The sequence below is a fragment of the Natrix helvetica genome (assembly GCF_964273705.1).
Source record: "Natrix helvetica genome assembly, chromosome: Z".
Taxonomy (NCBI): domain Eukaryota; kingdom Metazoa; phylum Chordata; class Lepidosauria; order Squamata; family Natricidae; genus Natrix; species Natrix helvetica.
The window spans coordinates 35,461,081-35,473,913 of NC_138554.1; positions in this window are offsets into that span (position 1 = coordinate 35,461,081).

The following is a 12,833-nucleotide window of genomic DNA, read 5'->3' on the forward strand; positions in this document are numbered from 1 at the left end:
ATTTGATGGATTATGGATTAGTAATCTGTTCTGACCCCCCTTCCTCCATTGCCCACACAGAACACACACTCCGGAACAGGACAAGGGAACAAGGTTTATTGCACAAACAGACAAGAGGTTCCATGGCAGCAAGGCACCAAGACAAAACTCACAGGAACAGAACACAAAAGCAGCTATCCAGCTTGCCAGGATCCCAGACTAGCGCTTCTGGCATAAGTCTTCTGTTGCCTGCTGCGAAGGGCGTATGCAAAGTCAACCCTTTTATAACCTAAAAAGGGCGCCTCCCAAACACCAGCTGAGAGCTCTTTACCTCCTATAATTACGCCCATGCTCCTTGCATCTGTGGGCGCGCCGGTAACGGGCGTCCAGAAACTCCCTGCTGAGTCCTGAGTCACTGTCACGTGACTCTTCCCCGCTGCTCCAAGGCATGGCATCGGGAGTCGTCCTCCTCTGGCTCTCACCGCTGCTCCATGCCTCAGGCGCCTCCTGGTGGCCGACCAGACTCTCAGATCCCTTCTCAGCATCCGAATCCTGTCCAGGGTCGCCCATCTCCTCTGGAGCTGACTCGTAGGGACTGTCACTCTCGGAGTCTGGTGGCAGCAGCAACGGCACCGGCTGGGCTACAACACTAATCCATAACACAAAGCAAACCTATTACCTATCTTCATTGAAACCTCAAGAATGATTTAAAATGGATATTTCAGACATCCTCTAAAGAATTAGAATCTCTAACCAATGGCTTCATGTCATTATGGTCAACAGATTTGAATTTAAAGTGTGCTTATGTGTTTGTTTATCCAGGGATGTGATGTCAGGGGAGGCATGGGAGGCAGAGCCTCACCTCTCATCATGAAATAATATATAATATATAATAATAATATATATTACTTCCATCCCTTTTACATGGCTCCCGCTAAGCTCCGGTAAGGAGAAGAGCCTTTGGGGAGTGAAGAGGAAGAGGAGGGAGGAGGAGCATGCGCGGGGCGGTGCCGGCTGGGCAACCGGCAGAGGCAGGAGGGTTTTCGGAAGCGCCAATAACATTCCTGCCTCCGCTGTACTTTGCGTGCTCCTCGCGACTGCAATAGACGTCCAGAAGTGGCAGGGGCTGTTGGGATGGAAGCCCAAACCCCATTAGCCACAAAAGCTGCTTCTGGACATATATTGCAGTCGTGAGGAGTGCATGAAGTCCAGCAGAGGCAAGAAGGTTCTCATCATTTCACAGTCGCTTTCATGGCTTTGTCATCAAGACTAAGTCTGGGAGCGCCGATGACATTTCTGCCTCTGCTGGACTTCGTCTTGATGACGTCGCCGCAGCTGCCAGGCGCGGATGGATGGAGGTAGCCAGAGTGGCGCCGAGGCAGTCCGGCAGGCAAGTGACCGAGAATCAGGCTGCCTGATCCTCCATCGCTCGCTCGCTCACTTGCTCTTTCGTCCACCCAGACCGCGTCGGTGTCGCTTTGGCTACCTCCGTCCGACCCCGCCCAGCAGCTGTGGCAACATCATCAAGATGAAGTGGCTTGGAGGCAAAGTGCCTTTCAGTACTTTTCTATGCATCTGGCGTTTAGGTAGATAGACGAATGTCCTAAATGCTAGACGCACAGAAAAGCACTGAAAAGCAGCTGCTGTTGGGGACCGCAGAGTGTGAGCCGGTGGAGCGCACTCAGGAAGGCAGGGAATGGGATCACGTGTGCTGGAGGCTGAGGCAGCCTCAGCCTCCAGCACATGTGGTCCCATTCCCTGCCTTCAGATGACGTCACCAGTCTCACCAGCCATAAACCTCACCGCACGTCACTATGTTTATCACATTAATATGCTGCAATCTCATTCTCCAAAGTGATTCTAAGCATTTTACAATAAATTGTAACATCTATAAATTGTATTTTGAATATTTTGGATTCCCCAAAGAATGTATTAGTAGATTTATGGAAAGCATTAAATATTAAAATATGTTAATGTTATATTGAAATATATTCAAAAACTCGACAATTAGGAAATATGGATGTATCATGCATGGAGAGTATGGCCTAAAAGAATTGTATTGAGAAATTGGAGAAATATTGCATTCCAAATCTTAAAAAATGGCACTGGAAATGGATAATTCTTAATGGAAAAAGGAACCTTTCCTATTAACAAAAGTATAAAGCAATATGTGTTACAATGCAGAAATTTTAAATTTTACAATAATATTTTGTAATTAATGAGGTGTCTTCTACTTGTGATGGATTATCCAAAAGCTATTTAAGACCCAGTACCACAATTCCAATGTGAGATCCTTGTCATGATCATGTGATCACATTTTGGGCACTTGACAATCAGCTCAAACAGTCTTATGCCCACAATTCACAATGGGTTCTCCAGAAATGTGCATTTGGAATTTATTAGTACATTAGTGACTATTGACAAGTTTAATAGATAAGTTAAATGAGGCAATGATTAAAATCCATTCACTGGTGAGAAGATAATTATTTTCCATGTAGACAATGGAAATAATTTCAATAGGGTCACAAATATGGATATGTAGGTTATGAGAGATAGATGAGCAGAAATGGCTATCATTGCCATCACCTATACATGTGTAAAATAAATACATAATGACCAGAGAATATGAGAAATATGTTTTTATTATTTATTTTATTTTTCATTTTTAATGATCTTATATCTTTCTCTTTGATTTTTTTTTTAAAAAACTACTTTTAGGAGCCTTATTGTTTAGTACACAATAATCTAAGCACATTCTGAATTCTAATTATATTAGGAATTTAGTTATTTTTTATCATTGAAAGTGGTTATACCTGAGCTTAACCACTTTTTTTAAAAAAAAACAATCTAAAAATAATTTTGCCAGAGAACATGGACTCAAAATGGAATCAATAATATCAATTAATGGTCCTATTGATTGAAATGATATTTCTGATGCTGGCTTTCTGCACCTTAAACTGACCATTATTGACCACTAAGGGAAATAGATTTATAGAAAGTTTCAAAAATACATTTTTTATTTTCTTTGTATAAAAATTTTATTTTGCATATTATTATTTAATAGCTGTTGGCTGTGTATTCTGAGAACGTTCATCTCTTGTGTCCTCCCAAAGTTTAGTGCAGGGGTGTCAAACTCGGGGCCCGCAGGTTGGACGTGTCACACACTGGCCGCACCCATTCCCGTTTTAGCAAAGACGGAAAAGTTACGATACATCATGTGATGACAATGTGATCACATGACAACCTGGTTTAGTACCATTTTTATCTTCTGATTTTGAACTGTGACTTTTATGTTCTCACCTTGTTCACCTGCTCTACAAGATAGGGAATAGGGAAGATTCTTCGCTGTACAAATTTAAATAATTCAGGCTTTCCTAACAATGCATTATTTCTCCAATAAAGTTTAACTTTATTTCTTGATCTAAGCACCAGCTTCCAAACTCAAAAATGCCCATAATGTTATATTTGTGAACACAATTTCTGTACTAAATATATTAACACAGAAAAAAAATGTTCACAAACATAGATTTGATCATAAATTGTTTGGAAAGATGCACAAAGATCTGAAGTAAAGCATCCACAAACATTTCCTTGGTTAAAATTCAAATGGATTTCCATGAATTATTATTATTTTTCATCCATAGTTAATTTAACTGACAGAATTAATCAGTGGAAAGAATTGCATCCAGAAGTAGTTGGGGCACCAAAACTGGAGGTTTTAAACAAAATACTGGACAACCATTTGTCTGAAATGCTACAGAGTTTACAGCATGAGAAGAGGGTTGAACTACAAGACCTTCCAACTCTATTATTCTGTTATTCTCTTTATTCTTTGGATGGGAAAAACTAACCTGCTTTTTGAAATAAAGGCTTTTACAAGACTGCAGTGCCACTTAGTGTTTACTTCATTCAGCTTGTTCATATTCCTGTCTTTCCCTTTCTATAGCTACAGAATTTCAAAAGCATATGTCAGCAATATGTTACTTTTTTAGCAATGGGATGTGGAGTTATAGAGCACAACTTTAAGTGGTTTAGAGGTATATTAAAATGTTCTATTCCTATATCGATTAAGCTTCACAATTATCTGCAAACCAAATATATATGAACTTTACACCTGATTTTTATCTTCATGTATATGAGAGATATAGGTAGAAAAACACAAGAAAAATGAATAAACATGTTCTAATTGTATAGATTTTTTTTCAAAATCCCACTGAACCATTTTTTATACAGATACAACATCCAGAGAATATAATTGTATGAAAATGCTTTTAAAAACACAGTAATAAACAAGAAACATAAGATTGTATAGAACTTTATACTTCCTAGTATCCATAATAAAAAATATGTTAAAAGGAATCATGAAAAGAAAGAATTATAAGAAAGAGGGGGAAGTCAGTGTATATCAATCCGGGTATTTATAGGTAATCCCACCAAGATCGTATTCAGAATCTTCCCCTTTAAATAATTAAATATTTAAATATCTTTTATTTAATATCTTTTATGGAGATACAACATGAACACTAGCTAGTGAATTAATCACCAACTGATAGTTTGGGATACGTTTGGCCCAGAATGATCACTTTGCTGTAAAGTCGTCTTAGAGCTTTGTGAACTTCTTTGTTTCTTAAAGAGTAAATTAGGGGATTCACCAAAGGTGTCATCACTGTATAAAAAATGGAGAATATTTTATTGAGAGGTCTCAGAGTGGGAGAGTCTGGCAACACGTAGACAATGATTAATGTGCCATAATAGAGGCAAACTACCATGAGATGCGAAGAGCAGGTTGAAAAGGCTTTTTGCCTTCCCGTGTTGGATTTGATTTTTATGATGGTGCCAATAATGCAGATGTAAGAGATGAGAGTTAATAGAAAAGGGGCAATTGTGAAAATAATCGCTATGAAGAAAAAAATGAGTTCAAGAAAATTTCTATCACTGCAGGACAATTTCTCCAGTAGGAGAAAATCACAAAAATAATGGTCTATGACATTGGAGCCACAAAAGGGCAATGGATCCAAGAGAACCATCAGAATGCCATTGAATATCAAACTATTTATCCATATTCCAGCTATAATCTGGGAACAAAATTTTGTATTCATAATAGAATTATAGAGCAAAGGTCTACAAATTGCCACAAAGCGATCATAAGACATTGCAGATAAAAGATGGGTTTCCATGGCTGCACAAATCCCAAATAAATGACATTGGGCTAGGCATCCACCCAGAGTTATAGTTCCATCACCAGACAACAAATTGGCCAACAATTTGGGCAAGATGGTGGAGCTATAGCAAGCGTCCAGCCAAGACAAATTTGCCAAGAAAAAATACATTGGGGTGTGAAGATGCTGATTTGCCACAACTAGCAGAAAGATGAGAAGGTTTCCAGTTATTGTCATCAGATAAATCACCAAAAAGAACCCAAAAAGAAGAATCTGCAGCTCCGGAAAAGTTTCCAAACCCAGAAGAATGAATTCTTGAATAGCTGTCTGGTTTTCTTTTTCTGTATCTAGCATTTCCTTAATTCATGAAATGTCTCATCAGATCTAGAATATATTTTTAAAAAGACATGTTTAATTCCAAAATACTGAAAACTTTCTTCTTCTTTCTCTGTCTCTGTATGTATCTGTGTAATAAAGACTAATTTTAGGAATTGTGGATAACTAATGTTCACTAGTGTTCCACTCATATACTCTATCTAGGAGAATAATTTTAGTTGGGGGGAATATAAAACTATTAGTCAGTTTTTCACAATTTTGTTTTCTCCATTCCTATTTTCTATATTTGAAACCATGATTTCTGATGGTTATGAGAAGCAAAATCCAAATTTCGGAGGACATTAAAAAATTTCCAAATGCTGATCAGAGGCTCTTGCTGAAGCATGAGCAAGCTGGTTGATTGGATAGCCGAAGGACCTTTATTTTCTGTCTCCTCTACTACCTCTTGATTACATTACATCAAGAATGATAGTAAAAATATCTTAGTTGGCCTATATAAATAATGCATTTCTATCTATTCTTTGCTTCCTCTAAAATGAGAGAATGTGAAAGCCAAGAGTTTTCAATACTATATGGTATAGTCTAACTTTGGAAATAAAAGCTTTTTGCTGATTCTATTTCTGCATAAAGGAAAATAGTTCTTCAGTAATCACCTTGTTTTGCAAATGTTTTTCTTTAACCAGTTATATAATATTCCAAGGTTAACTGTGACTTTGAGAAATAGAGATATTCTTTCGCAAGTATCTAAAAGGTTATCTTTCCTAAAAAAACAAAAATTGTCTTTTAGTTGGCCAAGAATGAGCAAAAGAGAAAATACTTACTCTGTATCCAAATTCCTTTGGAAGGATGATGCCAGGGCTGGAGTAAGACATTACCAAAATATAAAATTAAAAAAAGAAGATTGTTGAATAAATCATAGCGGCTGGACCCACACTAAAATCATGATTCTCAACTATAATCATTGTCCTCTTAAATCAATAAAGCCACATTAGAGCTTAGCACAATTTGGGAAACCTTCCACTGTCTTTATGCACAACTAAATCATAATACAATACAATACAAAACAATACAATACAATAGTAGAGTTGGAAGGGACCTTGGAGGTCTTCTAGTCCAACCCCCTGCCTAGGCAGGAAATCCTATACCGTTTCAGACAAATGGCTATCCAACATCTTCTTAAAGACTTCCAGTGTTGGGGCATTCACAACTTCTGGAGGCAAGCTGTTCCACTGATTAATTGTTCTAACTGTCAGGAAATTTCTCCTCAGTTCTAAGTTGCTTCTCTCCTTGATTAGTTTCCACCCATTGCTTCTTGTTCTACCCTCAGGTGCCTTGGATAATAGTTTGACTCCCTCTTCTTTGTGGCAACCCCTGAGATATTGGAACACTGCTATCATGTCTCCCCTAGTCCTTCTTTCTCTTAAGCTAAACATACCCAGTTCCTGCAACCATTCTTCATATGTTTTAGTCTCCAGCCCCCTAATCATCTTTGTTGCTCTTCCCTGCACTCTTTCTAGAGTCTCCACATCTTTTTTACATCGTGGCGACCAGAACTGAATGCAGTATTCCCAGTGTGGCCTCACCAAGGCGTTATAAAGTGGGATCAACACGTGATCTTGATTCTATCCCTCTGTTGATGCAGCCTAGGACTGTGTTGGCTTTTTGGGCAGCTGCTGCACACTGCTGGTTCATATTTAAATGGTTGTCCACTAGGACTCCAAGATCCCTTTCATGAAAGAAGACATTCTCCTCCCAAAGTATACAATAATACTGAAGTTGGAATGAAACATACCTGTAACAAGTAACTGGCAAAGTAACAGATAATCCAGAATTTAGTGCTACTATTTCTTCAAATTATTGGTAAACGTCCATGCTGGGCAAACTCAAACATCTCCTTCTATGAAACCGAAATGTTTCTTAAATGCTTTTAATAAATATTTAAAATAATTAATCCTGGGAGATTTGCTCATAATTTGCTCATTTTTGAATCAAATTAATGGTGAATCCCAAAGGAGATCTAACATGAACAACTTTCTCTTTCTGTGGTGTTTAGAGATTTGAAATTTGTTGATCCATTTGAATATTTCTCAAAAGAAATAATCTTTAGTGCTGGTGAAAATTCATACACAGATTTCTTTTTTTAAAAAAAGTCATATATTTTCTTTAATGATTGGAGGCTGGATATGGACTTCTTGTTCCAGAGCAGCTAGAAGAGGATGAAAGCCATCAAGATGAGGACCTAGACCATTTTTTTAATCGTCATGACAATTGTCTGGTTCCAGCAGCATCTTGATTTTTCAAGTTCTCTTGCAGATCCCACTGGCTGTGGAATAGAACCATCGACCTTATATTTATGTAAATAAGCAGGCCTACATATTAGACAAAAAAATACATGTTGTTAAGCTATGGCTGCTAAGTAGAGTACTTTCTATGATGATCTCTTATTATTCTCTTGAAATGTTCTAATGTTCCATTTGGAATTTTCTGTAAATCAGAAACTTAATTATTTTTTCTTCCAGTCTTCACTGAAGGTTGATATCATCAAGTGGAGCAGTAAGACATGATGAGCAGAAATAGAAAAAAATGAGTCTCTATTTCCAATGAGAAGAAAAATACTGAACTAGACCTCTTTGAAATAGCTGAAATAATAAAGTCTACACAAAAGTATTTCTACTGGTGTAGACATTAAAAATATACAGAATAAAAATATCATTTCACAAGGACAATTTTGCTTATAGAATATATCTATATATTTACCATACACACTCTGGTATCTTGGATATTCTCCCAGACAATTGTAAAAATCACAATTTTATTCTATTGATCATTCATTTTGATCTTTGTGGAAAGAAATATCTTGGACTATAAAATGTTACTTGCCCTAAACATAAGAATATGTTAATTTCTGGATGGCTGTGCACCAATTCCACTATTCTATAAGGATGAAATTTAAATAAACTTAGTTTAATTTGCTAGGAAAGAAGTCTTCTATTCCATTCTGAAATCTTAATCAAGAAGATTTTTTAAAAGAATAGACAGACACGCTAACTCATACTGTACAATTTTCACCAAAGGCAAGAAAGATCAGTCTGAAATTGAAAATTACCCACTGTAAGGCAGGTGACGTGAAGTCACAAGGGTCAGTTTCCTTTGTTCAGATAGTAACCTCATGATAACATCACAATGCCCATCATATCTTTTTCTGACAGGTACCATCAGATAAAGGGGTCAGACTCTCTTCTTCAGATGACAAACAACAACCTTGGACTATACGTAATTATCACCGAAGTAAATAAAAGGAGAAATATGGAATCTCTCACACATACTTCCTTTATAATATTTTTTCCAATGGAAGGTGGTATATATATATATATACAAGCTCATCTCTGTCCAGTACAGAATAGTGCATTTGAGAATAGGAGATGGAAACAAATTCTTTGTGAATCTAAAGGACTACTAGAATATTTTAGACCCATGTTTTAAGAGATATATTATGTCTTTAATCCAGTTATTATGCAATGAGTTTTCCTGATTTCAGATTCAATTTGGTATTATTAGTGTCAATGTTTTTTAATTGCTGGTTTTGATGGCCTATTTTGCTTTGGCCACTGTAGAGACATCTGAGATATTGTCTCATTTGATGGAGTATGGATTAGTAATCCATAACATAAAGCAAACCTATTACCTATCTTCATTGAAAGCTCAAGAATGATTTAAAATGGATATTTCAGACATCCTCTAAAGAATTAGAATCTCTGACCAATGGCTTCATGTCATTATGGTCAACGTATTTGAGTTTAAAGTGTGTTTATATGTTTGTTTATCACATAAATATGCTGCCAATCTCATTTTCAAATGTGATTCTAAGCATCTTACAATAAATTGTAACATCTATAAATTGTATTTTGAATATTTTGGATTTCCCAAAGAATGCATTAGTAGATTTATGGAAAACATTAAATATTAAAATATGTTAATGTTATATTGAAATATATTCAAAAACTTGACTCTTAGGAAATATGGATGTATCATGCATGGAGGGTATGGCCTAAAAGAATTGTATTGAGAAATTGGAGAAATATTGCATTCCAAATCTTAAAAAATGGCTCTGGAAATGAATAATTCTTCCTGGAAAAAGGAACCTTTTCTATTAACAAAAGTATAAAGCAATATGTGTTACAATGGCAGAAATTTTAAATTTTACAATAATATTTTGTAATTAATGAGGTGTCTTCTACTTGTGATGGATTACCCAAAAGCTACTTAAGACCCAGTTCCACAATTCCAATGTGAGATCCTTGTCATGATCATGTGATCACATTTTGGGCACTTGACAATCAGCTCAAACAGTCTTATGCCCACAATTCACAATGGGTTCTCCAGAAATGTGCATTTGGAATTGATTAGTAAATTAGTGACTATTGACAAGTTTAATAGATAAGTTAGATGAGGCAATGATTAAAATCCATTCACTGGTGAGAAGATAATTATTTTCCATGTAGACAATGGAAATAATTTCAATAGGGTCACAAATATGGATATGTAAGTTATGAGAGATAGATGAGCAGAAATGGCTATCATTACTATCACCTATACATGTGTGAAATAAATACATAATGACCAGAGAATGTGATAAACATGTTTTTATTATTTATTTTATCTTACAAGCAAACAGAACTCTAAAAAATTTCTAGGCAAAATAAATTCTCAAAGAATGCTAAAAGTAACATAAATAGAATGTGAAGTTTTTTCAGTTGTAACTAGTAAAATAACAAAAGGACCCATAGCCATTTTAAGAATTTATATCATATTCTGATAGTATTTGATCCATTCAACAACAGTTACATGAGTGGCAGAAAAGAATGAGGTGGTACATCATCCAGAAGCACTTTTATACATAAGATATAATATCTGCATGATATGTCAGGGTTAGCTCTTTCATTGAACCAAGATGAATTTTCCAACTGGAAAATTGTACAATCCCCTAAATGGGTTAAATCTATAACTAAAGGTGCAGTCAAGAGGATTTTCAAGGAAAGCCCCACTTGAAAGTCATAAAGTCTTGACAGGCAACTAGCACAACAACTGAACGATATGCAAAAGTCTTATTGACATATTGCAGCTTGGAATACATAGCCAAGAGCTCAGTCCATCACAGTTTAAGCAATCTCATCAGAGAACCTTTTTTTTAATCTGGAGACAAGGCAATTTTTACTTTGTAGGTAGGGCATTGTCATTTGGAATTTGGAGTTCTGAGCGGTTCCTTCTGACTAAAGAAAAAGGCTTTCATAACAATTTTCTGTATGACCATCAAGCTGAGGAGAAGATATTGAAATTTATTCATTTCGAGATAAATAATCCAGGAGACTAGAAATATGTGAATTTTAATTTTAACTGCTGTAAAGATGATCAGAAATCATTTTTTATTTTTTAAATTATTTTCTCTCTTTTCTTAATCTATTCTTTTTCATTTTTAATGATCTTATATCTTTCTCTTTGATTTTTTTTAAAAAAACTTCTTTTAGGAGCCTTATTGTTTAGTACACAATAATCTAAGCACATTCTGAATTCTAATTATATTAGGAATTTGGTTATTTTTTATCATTGAAAGTGGTTATACCTGAGCCTAACCACTTTTTAAAAAAACAATCTAAAAATAATTTTGCCAGAGGACATGGACTCAAAATGGAATCAATAATATCAATTAATGGTCCTATTGATTGAAATGATATTTCTGATGCTGGCTTTCTGCACCTTCAACTGACCATTATTGACCACTAAGGGAAATTGATTTATAGAAAGTTTCAAAAATACATTTTTTATTTTCTTTGTTTGTATAAAAATTTTATTTTGCATATTACTATTTAATAGCTGTTGGCTGTGTATTCTGAGAACCTTCATCTCTTGTGTCCTCTCAAAGTTTACAGCAGGGGTGTCAAACTTGGGGCCCGCAGGTTGGACATGTCACACACTGGCTTCACCCACTCCCGTTTTAGCAAAGACAGAAAAGTTACGATACATCATGTGATGACAATATGATGCTGCAAGTTTGACAACCCTGGTTTAGTACCCTTTTTATCTTCTGATTTTGAACTGTGCCTTTTATGTTCTCATCTGGTTCACCTGCTCTACAAGATAGGGAATAGGGAAGACTCTTCGCTGTACAAATTTAAATAATTCAGGCTTTCCTAACAATGCATTATTTCTCCAATAAAGTTTAACTTTATTTCTTTTTATCTAAGCACCAGCTTTCAAACTCAAAATGCCCATAATGTTACATTTATGAACAAAATTTCTGTAGTAAATATATTAACACAGAAAAAAAATGTTCACAAACATAGATTTGATCATAAATTGTTTGGAAAGATGCACAAAGATCTGAAGTAAAGCATCCACAAACATTTCCTTGGTTAAAATTCAAATGGATTTCCATGAATTATTATTATTTTTCATCCATAGTTAATTTAACTGACAGAATTAATCAGTGGAAAGAATTGCATCCAGAAGTTGTTGGGGGTCCAAAACTGGAAGTTTTTTTTAAAAAAAAATATTGGACAACCATTTGTCTGAAATGCTACAGGGTTTCCTGCATGAGAAGAGGGTTGAATTACAAGACCTTCCAACTCTATTTTTCTGTTATTCTTTTCTTTATTCTTTGGATGGGAAAAACTAACCTGCTTTTTGAAATAAAGGCTTTTACAAGACTGCAGTGCCACTTAGTGTTTACTTCATTCAGCTTGTTCATATTCCTGTCTTTCACTCTGTATAGCTACAGAATTTCAAAAGCATATGTCAGCAATATGTTTCTTTTTTGAGCAATGGGATGTGGAGTTATAGAGCACAACTTTAAGTGGTTTAGAGGTATATTAAAATGTTCTATTCCTATATCGATTAAGCTTCACAATTATCTGCAAACCAAATATATATGAACTTTACACCTGATTTTTATCTTCATGTATATGAGAGATATAGGTAGAAAAACACAAGAAAAATGAATAAACATGTTCTAATTGTATAATTTTTTTTTTGAAATTCCACTGAGCCTTTTTTATACAGATACAACATCCAGAGAATATAATTGTATGAAAACACTTTAAAAAACACAGTAATAAACAAGAAACATAAGATTGTATAGAACTTTATACTTTCTATTATCCATAATAAAAAAATATGCTAAAAGGAATCATACCATGAAAAGAAAGAATTATAAGAAAGAGGGGGAAGTCAGTGTATATCAATCCGGGTATTTATAGGTAATCCCACCAAGATCGTATTCAGAATCTTCCCCTTTAAATAATTAAATATTTAAATATCTTTTATTTAATATCTTTTATTGAGATACAACATTAACACTAGCTA